We start from the raw sequence: 14,000 nt of genomic DNA, 5'->3' as shown, positions 1-14,000 counted from the left end.
TTTGGGAGACCTCTTAAAAACACACACAAATTTACAGCTACGAAAGTAGATACAGAAGTAAATATTTAGAGTGAGAAAAGAAATCACAACAAATTGTATGCTTTAAAAGCTTTCCAGGCCCTAGCTAGGTAGCTCAGTGTGTTAGATTGTTGGGCCAATATGCCAAGATTGTAGGTTTGATCTTCCATCAGGGCACATACAGGAATCAACAATTGAATGCATGACTAAGTGGAAAAACAAATCAATGTCTCTCTTTCTCTCAAAGCAATACACAAAACATTTTTAAAAAGCTGTCCAATAACCACAACTATCACAAAATCTAGAAATTTAAAGTAATTCTTAAAAGTTAACAAGTGACACATTTCTATATTTTTCATACACTTTTGTTTAATACTCTTCAATCATCTGTTCTTTAGACAGTTTTTATAATGCCATTTTCTATAAAAAATTGAAAGATAAAATAATTTTGCATCTTCTATGAGTAACATGATCATTTTTTAATTATTGATAGTTTAAAAATGTTTCTTTCAGATTCACAATTTATTAATAGTAATCTAATACTATATAAGTGTGTAGGATTGTTTGGGAACTTATTTGGGAAAATATTCAAGTTTGCAACAACATATAACCAAGTGACACATTGGTAGAGCTCTTCCTAGGCCCTTGAAGGTGCCCATGCCGAGGAGGGACCTGAGGAACCCATCTCTCAACTGGTTTCTCTCCAAGTCCCCGGGGAGCGGGGGGCGGGGGGGGGGGGGGCGCGGAAGGAGGACAGAGCCAGGAGGCCTTGCTTCATGTGCTGTAACATGAGAGTTACCCTTCCTGAGTGGCCAGCGAGGGGATTGGCTGCCTCTTCAGATACTCACTGCCTCATGGAATGATTAGTTTTCCAAATGTTAAGTGAGAGCCAGGGGGTGAAAAAGGAAAAGCTTGAAAAAAAGAATCCTTTCTCACATTTCTCAACAAGTGTTAAAAAACAACAACACACAACTAAAATTAGCATTGCTTTTTCTATTTCTCCTACCCCACTATGAGTCAGTAAAAATAACCTACTAAATATTTGTCATGATAAAACTTTCTGTCATTTTAAAACATTTTCTCTTTGAAGGCTAAGTATAGGTAGAAAGCATACATATCCTCTTTATGATTAATTAATCAATCACTGAAAGCTTTACTATGGTTATCATCCACTTTAATACACTTTTATAAAACAGTGATTGAACTTTAATTGTACATGGTTTTCTTTCTACACTCAATTAATTTTCCTTTGCCTGAAATAATTACATGTTCAGGAACCTTTCTGCTATTATACAGCAGCTGTGAACTGAGAATAAGATGGTTCAGTTTTTTTGTATCCTTGAGCCTGAAAGGTAGATGAGAGCTGGAATAGTCATTACAGAAGAGTGACTGTCCTGGTTGGAAAAAATAAAGAAATTTTAAAGAAAGAGAAACAGTATGTTTTTAGGGAGCATTAAAAATATATTTTGCAAATATAAACAAATGTGTGTGTATCTGTGTGTGTGAGATGATGTCAAGTTCTTCCATTTTTTCTTGATCTACTAAAATAGTTTCACTTATTCTCTGTTATCACATCATTTGTTAGAATTCTCTGTGCAATTATCTGGGTGCAATGCTTATAAGTGAGCAGAACAGGAAGGAAGTTCTTTGATATCTTTCTCTCTTTCACAGTGATACTGTGTCTTACATTGGGTAATGCATCCTGCTTCCCTTTTGTTAGCATTGGCCTGGCATAATTTTCTTCCTTTGTTTTAGCATAGCATTTTGCTTTGTAAATCCAAATAGTCTTTTTTTGTTGTGCTACTATGTGAATTTGGTCTAATTGCATTTATTAACTTGACTGATTTTTGTTATATTATTTTTTATTTCTTTTTCTTTTCATAGCTTTAAAAACACTTTAAAGGATCCCTGGAAACAATGGTGGCATATGGGATGAGGGTTCTTCTGTGCTGGGTGTATTTAGTTTTGTGCTATTAAATAGACTCAGCATTTTTACTCTTTGACTTGTTAAATAAGAGATCAGAATATTTATTCTCCTTTGGTTCAGTTTCTAACTACTGCAGATTAGATTATTTACATTTCGACCAAATTTTACAATTTTAACATTTGTTTCAGTCTTTTTCCTATGATTAAGTAGATTCAGAGATCAGCACAAATGTCTTTATTGAGATTTATCCAGTCATTTCTCAATTGGCTGAATCTCGCTCATTGTTAGATTACTCAAGAACAGAGGACAATAATTCCCTTGAATTTTTGCTTTTTGTATACTTCTCAAATACATAGGCTGATATAATCTTTTATTTCAGAAACATCTTAATAATTTTATCTCTAAATACTCATGTTGTTTTCTTTTATTTCAATTTATTTGTCCATAATTCCTAGTGTGGCATCTTGAATTTCCTTGGTTTATCATCCATATCTATGGAGTTGTAACATCATATCCTTGGATTTTTATTATTTTCCCTTTTTCTTTCTATGAAGAAAATAAACTAAAAGGAAGCAAATAAATCTTCCTTTAATACTGACTCATAGATTGTGGTCAGACATCAGCATGTGATTTAATCAGTGACCTGCAGCAGGTCTCATTTAAAGTTATACTGGGCACAACCACTTCAAAAATACAACTAAAAGACAGAACGGACATCATCCAGAACCACAGGAAGGCTGGCTGAGTGGAAATTCTACAACTAGAAGGAAAGAGAAAAGCATACTGAGACTCAGAGGAAGTGCGGTGTGGAAGTAAAATACAGAGGTACAGAGGCACATGCAGAGAGGGTTGGAGGCTGAGGACATGGTTGTCTTTTTCAATCGGGATGGAGTCTCAAGCTCTGAGCTCCAGTTCTGGGTGAGTCTCTGGGGACCCAGACTCATACAGGAGAAACTGGACTGTCTGGCATCAGTCAGAAGTCAAGGACAGCTTTCTCTCGGGGTGTTTGAAGCGATTGCCGGGGCACTGAGAAGCAGGGCCTCTGAAGGCAGGACTGAGAGCAGCCATAACTGCTCACTCCGCCCTGTTGATCCCCTGGGACCCTGCCCTGCCCAAGCCAAGGAGGCTTTTGCATATGAAAGTCCTGGCCCTTTGCAATCTGATAATTACCTAACAAACTGCAGCTGGCCCAAGGCCCCAGGGCAACTTGCATTGCATCACAGCTGGCTCCTGCTGGATACCCTCAGGCAGAGGCTAGATTAGCACCTCCTTAGAGATCCAGGAGCCAGTGTGCCCTGTGGTCAGAGTGGGACCATCCAGATTGCAGCTCCTCTGATTCATAAAGGACACAGTCAGGGGGCAGACTCAGTGAGCACCAAAGCCCCATTGAAGCAAGTCTTGTCCTGGAGGGGTGTCTCCAGCACAGAAGTTCTCCCACTGCAGACACAGCTGATTCTCACAGCCAATTGGCCTGGAGGTCAATCCCTCTCAGTGTTACCTACAACAATCAAGGCTTAACTACAACAAGACTATGCACAAAGCCCACAAGGGGGTGCACCAAGAGCGTCTACCTCAGGTAATTGGGGAGGCTGAGCTACTGGGCCCTATAGGACCTAGTACAGAAAGCCACTCTATCAACACAGGGAAGCATAAAAAAATGCAGAGACAAAGAAACAGGACACAAATGACAGAAATGGAGGAAAGCAAACTACTGGATATAGAGTTCAAAACCACACTTTTAAGGTTTTTCAAGAATTTTCTAGAAACCGCTGATATACTCAATGAGACCCTCAAGAAATCTAGTGAGACCCTTGATGTTGTGATAAAGGACCAACTAGAAATTAAGCATACACTGACTGAAATAAAGAATATTATACAGACTCCCAACAGCAGACTAGAGGATCGCAAGAGTCAAGTCAAAGATTTGAAATATGAAGAAGCAAAAAACACCCAACCGGAAAAGCAAAATGAAAAAAGAATCCAAAAATATGAAGATAGTGTAAGGAGCCTCTGGGACAGCTTCAAGTGTACCAACATCCGAATTATGGGGGTGCCAGAAGAAGAGAGAGAGCAAGATATTGAAAACCTATTTGAAGAAATAATGACAGAAAACTTCCCCTACCTGGTGAAAGAAATAGACTTACAAGTCCAGGAAGCGCATAGAACCCCAAACAAAAGGAATCCAAAGAGGACCACACCAACACACATCATAATTACAATGCCAAGAGCAAAAGACAAAGAGAGTATCCTAAAAGCAGCAAGAGAAAGACAGTCAGTTACCTATAAGGGAGTACCCATACGACTGTCAGCTGATTTCTCAACAGAAACTTTGCAAGCCAGAAGGGAGTGGCAAGAAATATTCAAAGTGATGAATACCAAGAACCTACAACCAAGATTACTTTATCCAGCAAAGCTATCATTCAGAATTTAAGGTCAGATAAAGAGCTTCACAGATAAGAAAAAGCTAAAGGAGTTCATCACCACTAAACCAGTATTATACGAAATGCTGAAAGGTATCCTTTAAGAAGAGGAAGAAGAAGAAAATGGTAAAGATACAAACTATGAACAACAAATACACATCTATCAACAAGTAAATCTAAAAATCAAGTGAATAAATAATCTGATGAACAGAATAAACTGGTGATTATAATAGAATCAGGGACATAGAAAGGGAGTGGACTGACTATTCTTGGGGGGGAAAGGGGTGTGGGGGATGGGAGAAGAGACTGAACAAAAATCGTGCACCTATGGATGAGGACAGTGGTGGGGGGTGAGGGCGGAGGGTGGGGTGGGAACCGAGTAGAGGGGAGCTATGGGGGGAAAAAGTGGAACAACTGTAATAATCTGAACAATAAAGATTTAATTTAAAAAAAATAAAATAAAGTTATACTGGGATATGCAAAGTAGGTAGTCCCAGATTGTTGAAGGCAATATAGGTCTTTTTTGTTTCTGTTGGAGTTTGAAACAGATTCTTGCCCTAGTGTTTCAATGAAAATATGATGGGAGAGAAACATGAAGCCCCCCCAAATTATGTCATCTACCCAAGACATCATGATATTTACTGCATAGATTTTGAAATGTAAAATTTTAAAACTTTACCTATATGCTATCTCAGATTCTTATAAAACTTTCTGAAAAATATGAAGACACTTAAAGTTACTTTAAGAGACAATCTCTAAAAGAATAGAAATAAGATTTTATAAAACCATGGCAATTCCCCATGGGAGATATCTGTCCTGACAATGTGAGGATGGAGCAGACATAAGAACTTCAAGCCTCAATGTAACTAACTTATTACTTAAACCTACAGCATCAGGTTTTACACCAGAGGAATAATCATGTTGGCCAATAGGTCCCTCATGTTATGGACAAAGTCTGAGGCTACTGCAGGGGCAGCTGACTCAGCCCTGTGATGGATTTCCTATTCTTTGCTTTCTTGGAGTGTCCATCCGCCTCCAGGAAGAGCCTTGCCAGTGACATTCTGTAACTCCCAGGCACAATGACAAAAAGGGAGCACCAGATCCAAGGCCTGCATGATAAAAAAGAAAAAGAATAGAAGGGAAGCGAGTAGCAGCTGTAAAATGTGCCAAAACATACCTCTGATTTAATTCTTTAGCTGCTCAGTGGCTTAAGTATCTACTGTCCTATAGATATCACACATATTTTCCTGTTTTAGTGTTTCCTCTTTTCACTCTCTATCAGAGATAGAAGAGAATGAAATATTTCTCCCTGCATATACAGCAATCAATTTTGCCAGTAAGTACAGATCTTAAAATAAAACCATCTTGACCCTCTCATAAAAAACAAAAAGGTATTTTCAATTGCTTGATGAAAGCTTGGAGGTACATATCATTTTTCATTCTCACAACCCTAGTAATTTGTCATGTGTCTGGACATTTCATTATCAGCAATATTTTACTCTCTATCCATCTCTGTTCTTTCAAATGCCTATGTTTAACATTGAAACAATAGACTTTATCTCGTCAGTAAAAGAACATTCCAATGTGTGGTGATTAAGAACACACATTTGGATGTCAGACAACTTGGTTTAAATGGGTAATTTACTTAATTCTCTCTGAGCTTTGAAAATAGAGTTCATGTCAGTACTAGCCTCATAGAATAAAATGTATTCATACATTTAAAAATATTTTGGGTTACCTCTTATGATAGGTTCTATGATGAAAAAAAATGCAAGCTAAGGATAGTGAACATGTACTGCTTTAGATAACTGGTGCTGCTTTAGATAGGGTGGTCAGAGAAGGCTGCTCAAGGAAGGTCTAATTTGAGGAGGAATCCAAATGAAAGGAGAAAGCAAGCCATGCAAATACTGGGAGAGAGAAGGTTTCAGGCAGAGGAAAGAGCAATTACAAGGTTCAGTGTTGGAAATATTACTGCCATGTTTGAGAAGCTGGGTGAATTGTGATATCATTAATGAGGTTATGACATGCTTCTCACAGTGCCCGGGGCTTAGTTCTGCATAAATATTAGCAATTCTGCTTAGTTTCTGAATCTCAGGAACAAAAATATTTCCCCTTTTTATGATTTTGTTTAACATAAAAGGATCCAATTATGCCAACTATGGCACAGAGACTATAGGCAAACTCTCTTCTTAAGCTAATAGGCTCTCCGCTGTGGAAATAAATAAGCTGACTGGATTTGTCTTTGGGACACAGCAAGGAGCAATGATTTTGACTTGCCCCACCCAGAAGTATTATAGAACACCGCTGTGCCTTTCTGAACATGGGCTGTCCAGAACCGATGGCCTCAAGAAGACAAGGCCAGAAGTGGGTGTGAAGAACTATACTGCATATGAGTTCCTCTGACTGGAGTCTTTCTAGAGCGTTTCAATCATGTAGAGTGTACTATGGAAGGGTACTTCTTATCATTTGGATTATGTAATTACTGCATGAGTAATATTTATTGTGGAAAATGTGTTTACTTATAAATAAACATGTAGTGTAGACATTTATAAAGTGGATTGTAAATATTTATAATAGAAAATTATGAAGGTACAGACATAAAGGAAGAAGAAAGAGAGAAGAAGAAAAACATGGGGGAAGGAGGAAGAAAGAGGAGGAAGAAATCATTCAGTGAGCTACCAGTGAAACATAAGTATTATTCATCTTTTACTTATTCTATTTTTAATTCAGGTTCTATAAAAATATACATAGATCTTAACAATGATATCTCATGATCACACGGCATCTGATCTGTACCATCTTTTCATGACCATAAGAATACAGTTGACTAACATCTTTTATTGACTGTGTAGTTATCCATCATACAGTTGAGCCATAATTTACACAATTATTGGAAGCTTATTACAATCTCCCTTTATAATGTTAAACCTGTTGTTTCTCTTCAACATAACAGGCATTGTGTTTCCAATATCCATGGAAGGAGAGAACACATAATAATAACAATCCCACAAATTCAGTGACACCTTCAGTGAGTTTGTCAATTAATGACCAGAACAGCAACTATTTGTATTTAATACTAGATAGATAGATAGATAGATAGATAGATAGATAGATGATAGATAGACAGATAGGAAGTTGGGATTACCGACATGCTTGATACACAAATCAGCTCCTAGCCTGCTTACAAAGTTTCAGCCACTCACTGTCCCACTGTGAGTGCAGATGCTCACAGATTAGGATGCACGGATGATGGCAGGCAGAGGTCCTCAAAGTATGGTCCCAGGATCAACAGCATCAGCATCACCTGGTAACTTGTTAAAAATACTAATTATCTGGCCCCACCCCAGGCCTCTTGAATTAGAAGCTCGAAGGATATGACCTAGCAATCTGTTTTAGCAAGACCTCCTGGTGAGCCTGATGCTCGCTCCAATTAGAGAACCACGGAGGAGAGGATGTGACAGTTGAATCCTGTCATTACCACTAATTAGACCTGTGAGTTCCTAGCAGTTACATCCTCTAAGCTTCAGCTTTATCCTTCATGAAAAAAACAACAACATAAGAAGCAAACAAAAATTATGTTTATAATCATAGAATTGTCATAAAGATCAAATGACAAATCTATATGAAGGGAGCTGCAAGTGCCTGGCATATAATTTACACTTTGATTCAAGGATCATTTAAGAACCTAATATGTGGCTGGCACTGGAAGAAGGTAAATATTTTCTGGGCCTTCATCTAGTGAGGGAAGAAGAGCAGTTGGTTTTTTAAATCAATTGTCATATTTGCCTTGATAACTTGTAGGTGGGTTCCATGGAAGAGAGGGGATAGGGCTATTTGTGAAAGACAGAGTCGGGAAAGGCTTCATAAAGGAGGAGACCTGAGCCACAGAGAGAGCCCAGAATAGGTATGTTCTGGGAAGTGTTACAGGCTGGGCTTGCGGAGGTGGTAGGAAGAGGTCACTGTATACTCATGAATGACACATGAATGAGACATGAATGAGAAAACAGAGTTTCCTGCAATAGTGAACATCTGCTATGAGAGGAAGAGAGAAGTCACAGAGGAAGCCACAAGTAATTAGAAGGGACACAATTTGAGAAAGTGGAAAAGATCAGATCAAAAACAAGCCAGATCCCCAAGGTTTTGAATGGCCTTCACATTTCTGCTTCTAAGCTATATCAGTTTCCTTCTTTTTCCTTATCATTTTTTTTTTATCCTCATGAAAACTATATTATAACGATAGCATTGATGGAGGAAAAGGCATCACAGGAAGGCTACATCACAATTTGGGGCCTAAGTGGACAGGCACAGGGGCCTCAGGAATTTTTTATTTTTCATCCCTTTCTCTCCTCCTGCTGGTTGTCTGAATGACTGACAAGCCATCAGTTTGGGGGGAGAGTAAGATAGGGTGAGAGAGGAGGAAAGGAGGAAGAATCCAGATAGGAAAGAGAGGAGGGAATCAGAGACATTCCTTGGGGATTCACCATCCTCAGGGTCAGGCAGCCTGCAGCGGCTTTCATATACACTGAAGTAAATAATTTACTGTTGTTGTCTTTCTTTAGATCCTTTGTGGCACATTATTTATGACTGAGTTCTTTGTATACAATTATTTTCAATGACTTTCTTCCCAAACTAAGCCCTTGGTACTGCTGTGCCAGCACAGCCCCTGCAAAAATCAACGACTTTGTTCTCTCTATAAAGACCTTTAGATGTTCAAATGCCAAAAATAAAACCCAGAGAGTCCATAAAGTAGATGTTCTTGGTTCTCTGCTACTTTATTCTACAAGGGGTGAGGGAGGGAAGAGATCAACCAAAGAACTTGTATGCAGAGATGCATAACCCATGGACACAGACAATAGTGGGGTGAAGGCCTAAGGAGGGGGCGGTGGTAGGAAGGAGGGGTAACAATGGGGAAACAAAAGAGGGGACATCTGTAATACTTTCAATACTAAAGATAAATTTAAAAAAATAAAATGTTTTCCTAGCCACGGTTGTAGTCATGGGTTATTGCGTTGCCCAAAGATAGAAGCCTTAGAACATCGCTCCTGTAACTTAATACAAGACAATAGTTTGAGCCCTCACTTCTGCTCTCAGCTGTCTGGTTAGGACAGAAGTAATGATGGTTTTATGTAAATACTATTGATGTGCATTCTGTCTGTAGCTCAGGGTTTAACATTTTCCACTTTAGAAGACATCACCACTTTCCCTTGCTTTTCCCAAGCATTGAGTAAATATCAGAGAATAAAGGAATGCTGGTTGAGACACCATAATGCTAACGTTCAGTATAATTAAATTGCATACACACAATCACACTCAGGGAGAGCTAGGACATCAGCTTCTAATTTGCCACCAAACAAACAGTGTCTCCAGTTATTTTCCAGAGTCTAGGGTGGTAACTTCAGTAATTGAAGAGGGGAATAAACAAAGTTAGCATAAAATTATAGTCTGACACAACCTTAAATTCTGCATTTTAAGATCTGGGTGAGCTCATCTGTCATGAAGCCTAAAATAAACAAGTGTCCAAGATGGAAACAATACTGTAGCTAAAAGTCACCCACATAGTGAGTCAAGCACTCTAAGTGCCTTCTGCCTGGGGCATAGGGCAAAGCAAAATCTTGAGGACCAATCTGATGGTCATCCTTTTAAGACATTAAGATGTTTAAGCAACCACCACAAAAATAGACTTGCACAAACACACATACTTGTATTCTGTTTGTAAAATGTTTGATATCAATCATGTTGATGAAATACATAACTCATTGTGTTGTTCATACTCTGAGTAACAAGGTGAATATCGGAGGATTTAGTTTTTTTAAAACTCAAATGCTTGGGGAATGGAGGGAGAAAGTGAATGAGCGATTTTGTTTGGATCAAGTGTAGCAGATCTAGGGACAAGGCCAGGGAACAAATGTCAAGAGTGCAAGAGCTTGCATTCTTTCCCATCTCAACAAATGAAAAGTCGTACTTTTCCAATTGCTCAGACCAAGTGTTGGAGTCATCTTTGACTCCTCTCTTTCTCCCACATCCTGAATCTAATCGAGCTGCAAATTCCAGCAGCACTGACATCACCGCGGTGCAAGTGACTTGCCCATTTTGTTGTGACCATTGATTTTTAATTGGTTTTCTTATTCCCACTATTGCCCCTCTGTAGTCTTAACTTTCTTTTTTCTTTTTTTAAAAATATATTTTATTGATTTTTTTACAGAGAAGAAGGGAGAGGGATAGAGAGTTAGAAACATCGATGAGAGAGAAACATTGATCAGCTGCCTCCTGCACGCCCCCCACTGGGGATGTACCCGCAACCAAGGTGCATGTTCTTGACCGGAATCGAACCTGGGACCCTTGAGTCCACAGGCTGACGTTCTATCCACTGAGCCAAACCAGTTCGGCTGTAGTCTTAACTTTCAAACCAGCAGCAAGGTGATACTGTGAAAATTTAAGCTAGACTGTGTCAATGGCTAGCCATCTCAGAGTAAAATCCGAATTGTTCACAGTATTCTACAAAGCCCTCCTTCACCAGGTCACCTCTGTGAGGTCTTATCTAACCAGCATGCCCTCTCTCTCTTTATTCCAACAGCACGGGCCTCCTTGTTGTAACTCACACATGCGCAGCATGCTCCTGCCTCAGGACATTTGCATTTGCTGTTCCTTCTGCCTGAATGCTCTCCCCTGTGATATCCTTCCTCACCTATTACATGTCTTTGATAAAAAATATTTACTTTAATCAACAAAACCTTTCATGACCACCTTATTTAAAACTGCAATTTTTCCCTCACTCTCAGGGCTCCCTGATCCCTTCCATTCTTTATTGTTTTACTAGAGCAGTAATTGTCTCCTACAAATTACAAATTTTATGTATTTGTTTATTATGTTTTCTTCCACTAGCGATGTCTATTTGTTTGCTTGATTTTTATGTCTATTTCCACTGTGACTATAATAGTGGGCACAAGGTAAGTAAGTACTCAGTAAATATTCATTAAAATGATGAAAAGAATCCTTCAAATAATCCCAGTTGCACTACTTATAAGACTGTCTTGCTCTAGTTCATTATGAATACTTGCAAAAACAGATCTGAGGAGTCCCAGGACTCCTATCTAGAGCGGAGAAGGAGTTCTGAGGAGCTGTGGCTATCCAGACAATTGTGGTGCCCCTCCTGCATTGGCCTTGTGGTTCCACAGAATGGTCAACCAACCTGTTACATCAAGATCTCAGGCCCAACTGATGTCATTCTATAATATCTGAGAGTAAACACTTAGGAAGGAGAAAATATTTTTAAAGACTGTTGACTAAAAATTAGCCAACAGCATTTTCCTAAATTCATAAAACATTCAACAACACTGTCATATTTCCAAATCACAATGATATTCCACTTAATGGAAAACATCTGGCATTAAAATATTAATGCTAATGCTATGAATTTCATTCATACTCCCAATTTTGGTATAAAATAATAAGTTTACTTGTCTCCAGATGAACTCTTTATAAAACTGTTCTGACATTTTTTAGGCCCTCGGTTAATGAGGTTATTCTAATTTCTCAAATACAGATTAGGATTAGAATTTTCACCGTCTGAACAAAAAATGCCTTGGTTAAAAGGGATCCAATAAAACTTTTCTGTTTATCATTTTGAATAGAAGAAACATACGGTACTGAAGACCTTCAACTATGATTATGTGTTATCTTAAACTGATTCCATTGTATCTATGGCAACGCACACGGGTATCCACCATCCATTTTCAACTGCCATGGACTGACCTCTGTCCTCAGGCTTGCTACCTTAAGGAGGAGAGGGAATAATGAGTTAGAAGTAAACAAGAAAACTTCTAGGTAATAAATAGTTTCAATGGACAATAACATAAATGCATCTACTCACGACTGTCTCTCAGAGGCCGAAATGAGTCACTTCCTATTTAAAGATATTGCAACAAATTCTGATGCACAGAAGATTCGTCTTTCTCTTGAACAATGTCCATTGGGTGTCATGGATCACTGGAAAAGTTGAATAACAAAAAAGTACACCTCATACCAGTGCTCTAAAGAGACCCACAAATTGTCCACCCTGTTATTTTTAGAGAGGAAGTATCTTGTCTCACTAAAACACACATACCTTAAGGGAGCCACACCGCTCAGGTAGGAACATATTATAAACCCAGACTAAATCTGGGCGGTGTCAAAACTCAGGAGAGTTGGGAGTGTCCACATGCCCTTGCATATTTTCACTCTCCTTAGGAAATCTGTTGCCATTAAGGGATAATCTTAGTCTTGATCTTTTATGCCAAAAATGGATAAATGACTCAAAGTCAAGTAATTTTTTTCAGTGGCAGCATTTCTTACATCCCCTGACCATCTTTTCTGCCAATAACAAAGTATACATAAAAGCTAACAGTGCCAGTTCATTTACATTGGTCTTGGCTGCATAAGATGAAGCATTGGTCAACTCACATTTTCCTCAGCTGCTCACATTGCCAAGTGCACATGGTATCCCATTTTTAAAAAACTGAACTTATTGCTGCTTTTCATTTTATCCCCTCTCAGCTTCATCGGCTTGTTTGGATGCCATGCCGTGGAGTTCAGAGATCAGCTTAAAAGAAAAAATCTCGGCTAAGAACATCTGAAGAGCTTTGCAGGGCTGTGTAACTATGTATAAACAAACGCACTCTACCTATATCAAAAGGGTTAGGAACTCCTGAACAGCACTTCAAGGTCAGTGGTTTGCTTTCATCCCTGTCCAGCACTTTGCATAGCTGGCAGCCCGCCATGCTTTGGAGAGAGCAGGGACAGCAGAGTGCACACGGCTTCAGTTGCAGCCAGAATTTCCATAATCACATCAACAGATGGAATAATCATCAGCACCAAAGGGACTGCACAATCTTCCTCATCTGAGGAAACTTCTTCCTCCTGCTTGATTTCAAAATATTTTCTGCTGGCAAATTAGACTTACAGTATTTTTATTTTCTGGAAATGGTACCTAGCTAAGACGATTCTAAAATTACTAGCTAGTGCAAGCCCTGCATTTGAATACAATGCGGAGGAGGGAGCTATTAAGTGCCTGTAGGGAAGTTGAGCAAAGGGCCTTTGTGAGTGCTCCATGACACACTGTCACTTTCCTGGTGACTAGAAGCAGCGTCAGGGAGGCCTTTTACTCCCAACACAGGCTCCTGGCCACCTGGGCTCTATTTCCACAGCTGTGGTTCTAATCATGCCTGCCTGAGAGTGTCCTCCCACAGTCTCTGTGTAGTAGGTTCTTGATTATTCCCTGAGGAAAAGCCAGTTATATGAATTATATCGCAGGTCAGATCGGATCAATGCAACTAGGATCAAACCCTCTAGAATCTGGTATGTTAGTGTACTTAATGTTGATTTGTAGACAATAGCTCTGAATCTCCCCAGGAAAACCCATGTAAAAAGCATGACAAATTTCAATTGCCTGTAAAGATACATCAAACAGCATCTCTATTGTGTAGATTGATAAACTGTTTGAAGTTTAAGGCTCTATTGATACCCTACGTTGTCTGAGAGCATCTGAAAACAGACATTGATTTCTCAAATAAGTTTTCTAATTACTCCCTTTTTACTAATATAATAATGTCAAGGGCATCTACATGGACAATTTGAATAAAGATTAAAATATAATGTAA

The sequence above is a fragment of the Myotis yumanensis genome, unplaced genomic scaffold, assembly GCF_028538775.1.
Source record: "Myotis yumanensis isolate MYYU_CA2020_CCGP unplaced genomic scaffold, mMyoYum1.0.hap1 SCAF_1, whole genome shotgun sequence".
Taxonomy (NCBI): domain Eukaryota; kingdom Metazoa; phylum Chordata; class Mammalia; order Chiroptera; family Vespertilionidae; genus Myotis; species Myotis yumanensis.
The sequence above is the reverse complement of the archived record's forward strand: the minus strand, read 5'-3'. Positions refer to the sequence as shown.